The sequence below is a fragment of the Ammodytes marinus genome, assembly GCF_949987685.1.
Source record: "Ammodytes marinus genome assembly, chromosome: 11".
NCBI lineage: Eukaryota > Metazoa > Chordata > Actinopteri > Uranoscopiformes > Ammodytidae > Ammodytes > Ammodytes marinus.
This window is the reverse complement of record NC_137215.1, coordinates 8655510-8665976: the sequence shown is the minus strand read 5'-3', so window position 1 is coordinate 8665976 and position 10467 is coordinate 8655510.

Here is a 10467-nt window from a genome sequence, read left to right as displayed (position 1 = left end):
GACAGTAAAAAGATGTCACCTCTCCTCCTGTCACAAACACTCTTGTGCTCGCTCTCTCTCTCAATTCACTTTTGGACAGGGTGAACCAGCTATCTGGAAAATCAAGAAAATAAGAGGTTTCATAGCAGTGGAGGCAGGGGACATCACAGTGCAGCGTGTATAGCTTTGGGCTGTGGAGTTCGGTGCTTCGGATTTGGGCAAAACATTATTCCGTTTGTTTCAATGAGGAGTGTCAGATGCTTGTGTTGTTAACATGCTGGGGAGGGTGGAACCATAATTGCAAGTGTTTTTAATGTTCAGTTATTTCAATGAATAGATTTGATGTGATTACTACACTTGAACTGGTTTAATGAGAAAAAACAAGGCTGTAAAATAACAAATAATTGCACAACATCATTAGCAATACAGTACATTCAAATGTGGTAAAAATGTATTACATTGTTAGATGAAGTTGTTTAAAGATACAGTCCCCTCCATAAGTATCGGAACAGTGAGGCCAATTCCTTTATTTTTGCTGTAGACTGGAAACATTTGGGTTTGACACCAAAATATGAATATGAGACAATAGATCAACATTTCAGCTATCACTTCCAGGTATTCACATCTGGATCTGATACACAACTGAGAAGATAGCATTATTTGTAAAGGAACACCACATGTTTAGGTGAGCAAAAGTATTGGAACAGATAGACTTCAAATAAATTAAAGTGAATAAGACATAATATTTTGTTGCAAAGCCTTCGCTTGCAACAACTCAAGCCTGTGACCCATTGACATCACAAAACTTTTGAATCCTCCTTTTTATGCTTTTCCAGGCTTTCACCGCATCCTTATTCAGTTGCTGTTTGTTTACTCTCTTCAGTCTCCTCTTTAGCAGGTAAAATGCTTTAAGTCTGGAGATTGACTTGACCAGTCTAAAACCTTCCATTTCTTGACCCTGATTAACTACTTTATTGTTTTTGCAGTGTGTTTAGGGTCATTATCTTGCTGCATTATGAAAGATCTTCCAATCAGTTTGGTTGCATCTTTCTTTAAATTGGCAGACAAAATGTTTGTGTAAACTTCTGAGTTAATTTAGCTGTTGCCATCATGCGTTACATCATAAATGAAGATTAATGAGCCCATCCGAGAAGAAGCCATACAAGCCCAAGCCATGACATTGCCTCCACCGTGTTTCACAGATCAGCTTGTATGCTTGGGGTCATGAGCAGATCCTTTCTTTCTCCAAACTTTAGCCTTTCCATCACTTTGGTAAAGGTTCATCTTGACAACAACACAGTAACACATGATGGCAGCAGCAAAATGAACTTAGAAGTCTACAGAAACATTCTGTCTGCCAATTTAAAGAAAGATGCAACCAAACTGATTGGAAGATCCTTCATCATGCAGCAAGGTAATGACCCTAAACAACTGCAAAAACCACAAAGGAGTTCATCAGGGGCAAGAAATGGAAAGTTTTAGACTGGCCAAGTCAATCTCCAGACTTAAACCCTATAGAGGATGCATTTTACCTGCTAAAGAGGAGACCGAAGGGTGTAACCCCCCAAAACAAACAGCAACTGAATGAGGCTGCGGTTAAGGCCTGGAAAAGCATCACAAAAGAAGAATGCAAAAGTTTTGCTTGATGCAGTTATTGCAAGTGAAGGATTTGCAACAAAATATTAAGTCTTATTCAGTTTAATTTACTTTAAGTCTATCTGTTTCAATACTTTTGCTCACCTAAAAATGTAGTGTTCCTTTACAAAAAATGCTATCTTCTCAGTTGTGTATCAGATCCAGAAGTAAATACCTGGAAATGAAAGCTAAAATGTTGATCTATTGTCTCATGTTCATATGTTGGTGTCAAACCCAAATGTTTCCAGTCTACAGCAAAAATAAAGGAATTGGCCTCACTGTTCCGATACTTATGGAGGGGACTGTAAATAACAACATATTAGAGGTCATATAAGTCAATGCTTAAACTCTTATATACAGAGAAATTCCTAAATGTCTTGTTTTTGAAGCATTGTTTTCATTGCAGCTTTTTCAGTCAAATAGCTTTTACCCCCCAGCAACTTTTAAATAGGTATCAAATTCATGAGTATTTAAGCGTAGACATAGCTTCAATCTACGAGGATCTTCTCCTGTTGACAGACAAAAATGGTGACATGATCACAAAAATTGGCTACCCGAGGACATCACGCAGCATATGAGCGAACAAGTCAGGTATGCTGATGGAGCAGATGACAAAAATAATTCAGTTTCATATGACATAGACAGTTATATAAGCACCGTGAATGACCTTAAAATGCATGAATGAGACTAACGAGCAGTGATGAGCTATGCTATTGAGAGAATAAAACATTAAGTGAAAAACTGATTTTGTCCGCTTGAGAGGATATTATTAGTGTTTCAATGAGGTATATATCAGTGACAGCAAGATATAATGTGATCCCCTAGAACAGGCAATGAAACAGAGGAAGCATTTGTATGAGTGACTGTGACTTGTCAGCAACACTGGCATCCAGCCTGAGCCTATGCATCACTTCAAAACCTGTAACCATTCACACACACGCACACCTTTGAAAGGCTGATGTGTGTACCGTATCCCTTTAATCTTTAGCAGTGGAAGGATGATCATCTGATGGCGGTGGCAAAAATAGTCCGGGAAAAAATGAGCCAAATCTTGTCACAAAGATATGCTGGAGAAGAGAGTTCTGGTTTCTCTCTTGGGCTGCTTTTAATGTTGGCAACAGCACAAGCACGCAGCACCACCACTGTTAGACCCTACTGCTGTTACTTTTCACACAGCCCAACAGTTAGCAAATAAATCAAAGCTTCCCCCATGGGGCTACAGGGCTATGGCCTTTATATTCAAGAGCCTTTGCAGCGGGCCATTCTTGTGCTGTGCTCCTGTCATTCAAGCAGTCGCCAAGACGCTGGCATTGGTCATTTACACCAGCAGCTCCTTCGACAGAAACACAACGACAGGATGAAAATGTTAATCAGACTCCACTCATTGACTGGCTGGACCACTCTTGGCTGTCTGTACCTCTGAACCAGGAACTCAGAACTCAGTGCCCGCCCCACTCACCACAGAGAGAAGGAAGAATGGCTCTGATCTAGAAAGCAAAGCCCCAACTGGGGTTTCACTTAATGTTGGACAGGGTACACGGTGCTGTCAGCCCGAATTCCCATGTACTTGAACGGGCTTTCTCAGGCACAAGAGCAATTTACTGTTGTTCTGGTGGTGACGGAGTAAACTCGGATGTGATCCTTCCTTAATTATAGATAGATTTAGTTCTTCGTGGATAGTTTCAGAACTGATAGCGTTATTCTCAGTGTTCATTTTCAATAATTTTTGCTGCGTATAATGTTTTGGTTCGAAATATCTGGAAAGAAAAACATTTACTTCTGTAATGGGATTTATTACCAGTGTGTTCAGGTCATTTGCTTGACAACAGGCAGCACTATAGCATTAATATTTGAATGGTGGGGGACTCACTCCTGACATGACGCAGGGCTATTACAGATATAGTGTAATTTCCTTCAGCAGCACCATAATAAAGACAAAAATAGCCCCGTTCTTTAAAAAATTATGCTTCCATCATCCCAAACAATACCAATGACCTCAGACAGGTTCACTCAGAAGGCACTTTCCCATCTGGCTTAGCTTGTCGTTGAATTACCCCCACACTGCGCCACAGATTTCCAAAGCCAGCTAGTTTGAGCAGCTACAATATCTCCTGAGGTGACTCCAACCTACATTACCCCAGGAGCAGAGGCATAGATAGATATCTAAGACAAGGTCTCACTTAGTATAACACTGCCACAGAATCCCTGTAAGGCAATTACTACTTCTGCAAAGAGCCAGGACCAGGGTTAAAGAAAGGAGAGCAAACTTTATTAAAATTAAAATCATTCAAGGCATATCCCCACCTGTGATCATAATTCTCCTGTCCTGCAGTTCCCTGGCCGAAGCCCAGACACATATGCATCAGGCTTAACTGTTTCAAACTGACAGGGACTTTTGGACCGCAGAGCCCTGCCAACGATTACACCCAAAGACATTATTCCTATTATGTCATTGATTGCTAAGTTAAATTGATTCCTTGACCCTGCAAACATAGCCCCATATGTGCCTTAAATGCATAGATATAGATCAAAAACAATGCCTTTCTAATGATGGAAAATCCCAGATTTGGAACACTACCAAAATGCAATCAATTGTTCTTTAGCATAAGGCCCACATGTCCAGCTAATACCATGTAAGTCCATTTATACATTTTGAGATATCTGGTAGAACATTATAAATAAGAGGCAAAGACTTAACTGTGTTAGTGACGGTAATACGACAGTTGATTTGTGATTAATATTTAACACTTTCTGAGAAACATTCTATATTTTCTAGGACCGTTAATGGATTCTAGCATTGGGTTTTTTAAACCATAATTATTTTCTAGTTATTTCTGGTAGAATAACGAGGGAACATGTCATTAAAATGTGCCTTCACTGACTTTTAATGACTGAGACGATGATGTGGATGATAAATCCCCTGAGAGCTGTAACACTTTTATACGCCATATAAGTAAGCTGTAAGAGTGATACAAGAACTTTTTAATGTAGCCTATTACAATTTTGAGAAATAATTTAATATTCCGATGTGGAAGACAGGAGTGCTCAGTTATACGTTTAATTTTCCTTTGCTTTTTTCAAAGGATCAAAAATGTGTGTGATCTGATATACTTCATAAAACACATCTGGTCATTTGGATAAATATGTCTTTGATAAAAATTGTTGATAGAGAAATAAGATTTAAAGCTTAATTGTACCACAAAGATTCGATTAAATACACACACACTAGATTAGGTTTTCCTACAGTGGCAATGACTAAAAGACTCATTACATTTTTATTCTCCCCACAATCCTTGAGTGTTCAGACTCTTCAGATTTGCGTCAGCAGCACATTCACAACTTGCACCGGAATTTTGATTCCTGAGTGTCCCTTGATGTCATTATACTAGAATATTCCAGATTTCTTTTCATTGTGCAATAAAATATAAAGTACTGTAGCAGAGCCTTTCAGCTCTGGGTTGCATTTAGTGAGGGGGGAATGACATAAATGGCTTATCTTACCTTTGTGTTATGCCAAAAAAAAAATGGTTTTGTTGGGTGCCAACTGCCAAGAGAGGACGGCAAGCCGGTAAAAAAGTTTACTTTTGGTTCCAACTTTCTGTTTCTGATTAACAAGGCAAACAGTCTGTCATGTTAGCAGCTGTGTAAGGCCACATAGGCATAGCAGTGCTTTGAACATCAGCATGCTAATGTGCTCATTATGCAATGCTAACATATTGATGATAAGGACCTACTTTATACTGCTTACCAGGTTCACCATCTATTTAGTATGTTAGCATGTTAACATTTGCTAATAAACGCTAAACACAAAGTAAAGTGGAGGCCGATGGGACTATTATTTGTCTGGTATTTAGTAATTAACCAAAGTATTTGACAAATTTTGATATGATGATGGCGTTAGATTAAGGTTGTTTATGTCCTGACCAACAAGAGTTCACTTTTCAAGGTGCTATCAGGCCTCTTTATTTGTATTTGTATTCAGTCTGGCTTGTACTGCTTGTTGTCTATGCAACTTTAAAGATGAAGGCAGAGAGGAAGTCAAGTAGTGTTTTGGATAGAGAACAGGACCATCAATGCAGAATGCAGCAAACACAGTCTCATGAGTTCAAACTCCACTTAACTTTGGCCACAGCTTGACAGCTAGATTCCCAGATACAATTCATCTCTGGCAACACAGTTTTGCACACACTCAAGAGGAAATGAGGGAAGAGGCTTAGTGATTTTTGTCTTCTGTCGAAACGATTGTTCAACCAAGTGTGAAACCATCCACTGTCAATATTCTGCAGGTTTTCGTTATTCACAAAACAATTGTTGAAGCAAAGGAATTGTCTACTATTTAAAAGAAATGGATAAGAAATCGACATGAGCCGAGGGTATTACAGCGACGAAAATGAGTTCTAGGGTACTTTTCACCAAACTCAAGAAGAGAATAGATATATCAGGCAATGCTCAATCATTTAAAAACTCTACCTCGTGGGGTTTTAGCAATGTGCATCAGTCGGTCGAGGTACTGTATATCAAGACAATGTTAAAAGAATAAGATGTTTTCTTTTTTGCCATGCTTTTTCAACATTTCAACATATAATGAAATCTTGTCAAAGCTGTATGCACTACTGCCAATGTCGGGCCATGTGGGCATGACTATCATGGAGATGTGTTATCTGTATTGCCACAGTTCAGACAACCCCTACAAATATGTAATGCTGTTCATTCTATCTGTAATTTATCATTGTATAATATTCATGCAGTCGATAAAAACTTCAAACTGTATTAGAATGCAAAAACAAACACTGTGTCCTTGTACACGGGCCACCGTTCTCTCCAACTCCATCAGACAGCTGCAGCTTAATCAAAACACTGCTTCCAGCATCCTCACAAGACAGCGCAGCACATGTCTCTGGTTCTTAGAACTTTGCATTGGCTGACTGATAATTAGATTTTATTTTTTATTTTTTAAAGCATTTGATGGTGAGGGCAAACATACATGTGCAATTGGATGCTATGTTACTTACCATCCAGACCTTGCTGGTTGTCTGAGGCTGTCTGTTCCCAAAGTCAAAACTAAACACAAAAGGGCAGCATTCAAATGATATGCTCGACATGTCAAAGTGAAAGTCCAACTGTCTTTCATCAAATAATATAAGGGACTGTTAATTTATATCTGGTGATGCACTGTAACTACACTGTTATTTTAGCCATGCTATTTGCAGGGCTATACGGATTGCAATGTTGGTTGGTGAGCCAACCACTTTGGTCCAGTCTGAAACTTCTCAACAACTATTTAAAGGATTGCCTTGACATTTTGTGCAGACAGCATGGTCCCCAGGGAATAGGCTACATCCTACGGGTTTTGGGAGAGTTCCTCTACCGCCACCATGTGGTTTTACACATATTTAGTTTATAGAGAAATCTCGACAAATATTTGAAGGATTAACTCGAAATTTGGTTGAGATACTCATTTTGTCCAGAATCGGACTCTAAATATATTTTTTTGTATCTTTAATGGTGAAATTAGGTGACCAAAATAAGTGAAACCGAAGTTGGATAAGCTAGACAATAGACAGACTATAACATAAAGTTGAATTGATGCATGCGATGCTATTATAGAAGTCGTAGAGATTCAGTAAAAGATAGACCAACAATAAAAAGAAAAAGGTAAAGAAATATAGAAAAACAAAAAAATTAAGTATGTGTGAGAGATGTGTATGTGTGAATCTTTGGCTTTTTGTATGACATATGTTGAGAGATTGAGGACACAGTGGTGAGTGGAGTATGGCATGTGCTGTGAGCGACACCACCATATGGTTGACAGTTGCAGAGTTAAATAACTATATTTTTTCTATTTCATAGATTGCCATGACATTTACAACAGTTATCAAGGTCCATAGAATGTATATTTTTTTTAATAACTTGACATTTGTTGACATTTCTGCTTTTTATTTAAATATCTCAATAGCTATTGAATGTGTCTTTTGAAATCAGTTGATGTTTACTTGATACCTTTTTATTTCAAGTCCAATTCAAAGCATTTTCAATTGTCTTGTTGTTGAATGGTGCTATACCAATGTCATTGCCTAGCCCTAACCCTTTATTCAGGTTTCTTTTGAAAGCTACATTTAAAACGTGCTTCCTTGTTTGCAAGTGTGTAGTTGTCTAAAATATATTACTGACAGTTATTTTATCATTCAACCTTGGTGGCGTTTAGTGTTTTCCTTTTACCTTAGGTCACGATCTGGGTTAACTGGCTCTTCTCAGTAGTCAAAATATGTTTTTGCATACCCTTATATTTACACTGATTTATGATTCTGACTGGGTTTCTGATATTTGATGTCATTGCCACATCATCTATATTTTCATTGCCTAGCTGCAAGCTAGACTTTCTTCAGAAAGATAATTTCGTTAAAAATAAAGTTAAAAATAGAAAATTTTGAAAAGGGGTGTTCTTTCCTATTGATATTGCAACCCAGTCTCACAGTGAAATGGGATATTGAGTTGTTGAGCATTGCGGATTATTTTTAATCAATCTCTGAAAGCCCATTTTTACACATTGGTCTTTCATTCAAGTTGTATGTTGCTCTATGTTTACTGTGCCTTTGAGTATATTTATGTAAGAATGAATGTAACAAATTGAAATTAAAGCCCTTTTGGTTCATGAATTATAGCCTATGGTTGGCTGCTGCACCTGGTGCTCTAGGTTGTCATTGTCATTATCAAAGTGCAACACGGTTAAATGAAAGAATTAAGGTCATGACTTCAGAATCTTGGCTGTGATTCATGTTATCCTGCTGTCCTGGGATTTGAACTGTGACTTTTTGAAGACCAGCTTCAATCATTTTAATGAGTTCTTCATATTGCTGCTGACCGAGATGTCCCTGATGTCACTGCCTGGTCTGCACTAAATATATTCCATTGTTGTAACCATTGATTTTTTTCCCCCTCTTATACATTAATTTTTAATGACAAAGGTCTCCTCCTTGCTCCTCAGGGCAATCAAAAAGTGACACGCATACAGTAGAAACCCCCAGTGGTGCTCAAACATCGCAACAACTCTATACTGACTCTGTGTACAAATCAAGCCTGTCTCCTGAAAATGTGAACTACTTTTTTTTTTGTATGCTTAATACATTTTAGCATGACATGTAACTGCTGGATTTGATTATGTTCACAAGCAATGTATTAACACTATAGAATGTATGTTATGTACGGCCTGTGAAAGTCCTAGGGAGGTATTTGTATGGATGGTGGGTGTAGAAAGAGCATGACCTTTGGGATCACATGCTGAGTTCTTAGCCAGGCTAGTGCAATAAAAACAGTAGTTGGATTAATTGTAAATAAAGTAAAGATCGTAGTCTTTTCAAGTCACTATTACATTTATCAATATTTAACGACAACAATCTCTAAGTTTAACATTATTATTTGACTTTTTATCACCCAAACATTTGCTGATTAGCACTAAACACAAAGTACAATGGAGGCTCCGAGATAATTTCATTTTCAAATGTTGATGATGACCTGATCATGGTAATACAGGAAAAATTAGAATATCACCAATGTTTTTACAATTCATCCTAAGGACATAAATGTGTGTTTTCATGTCATTCAATCAAAAAAACAAATTCTCACTCTCATTTTAACCTCAATGGATCCAATAGTGATATATATGGAGTAGCTGTGTCTCAGAAGGAAGACCAGTTTGTTTCACTAATCATATGGTTGGCACTGGCACTTTGCTCTATTCACACGTTGAAGTGTCTTTGTGCAAGACTCTGAACCCCAACCCTCAACAATGCTACATGAATGCATTTACCATGTTAAAAACACGTTTGCTGTTGCAGATTAATAGGCTTAATTTTAAACTCAGAATATGAACCACACATTGTTAGACATGTTTTTATTCATATGTGTTGCATACCAACCCCATTTTGCATCAAAGTACTTTACATTACGCCCCAACAATGCAAGATTAGATGGCACATCCTTATATTTTGATTGAAGAGGCCAATCGTTGACAGTTAATGTAATGTTGGTAATGATTATTAAGATGATGCAGTTTTATTGATTTTATCCATGCAAAACACACACACACACACACACACACACACACACACACACACACACACACACACACACATACACACAACTCAAGACTTATACAGAGTGTGGCAGCTGCTGTGACTGATACCTTTATCAGCAGAATTAATGGCTTACCAATCTTTAAATGGCTTTATCAAAACCAACAAGGGCCTCAAATCTAACAAACAAATGAATCAATTTTGACCGCATAACAATGTAATTAAAACATCGTTAGAGCTCTCATCTAGAAAAATAATGGGATCAAGACCTTAAGAAATCTCAACTTTGATTGTTTTTTTTCCAATTGTGGGCAATATACTCACAGATGTTTTGATCATGAAAATACATACTTTGGAAGTGAAAATGACTTTTTAATGTCTTTTTCTTTTCTTCACAAAAGATACTGTATGTTTGAAATCATTGTAGAACAACTCAGACAGCGCTTCTTTTTGTTGCTTAAGCACACCCATGTGAACATCATATCTTATTTATAAAGTCTGAAAAGTGTGCCAGAGAGAAGGCTCAGCTTTCTACGTCAGGCTTAAAAAAAACTGGATGGTGCTCATAAAAGTTTCAGTTCCTTTCAGAATGGAGAGTTTAGACATGTTGTCTTTAATTATTTCATTTTTACATTAAAAGTTTGAAAACGTTCACTTCACAGCCAAAAATGGGAATACTTTTTGGTGCATTCTGAGGTTATCCCCAGCTGGACCATCCATCTCCATTCATAAAACATGAGAGAAAGGTTTGCATGTCTCCAATGACCACATTTGACTGGCT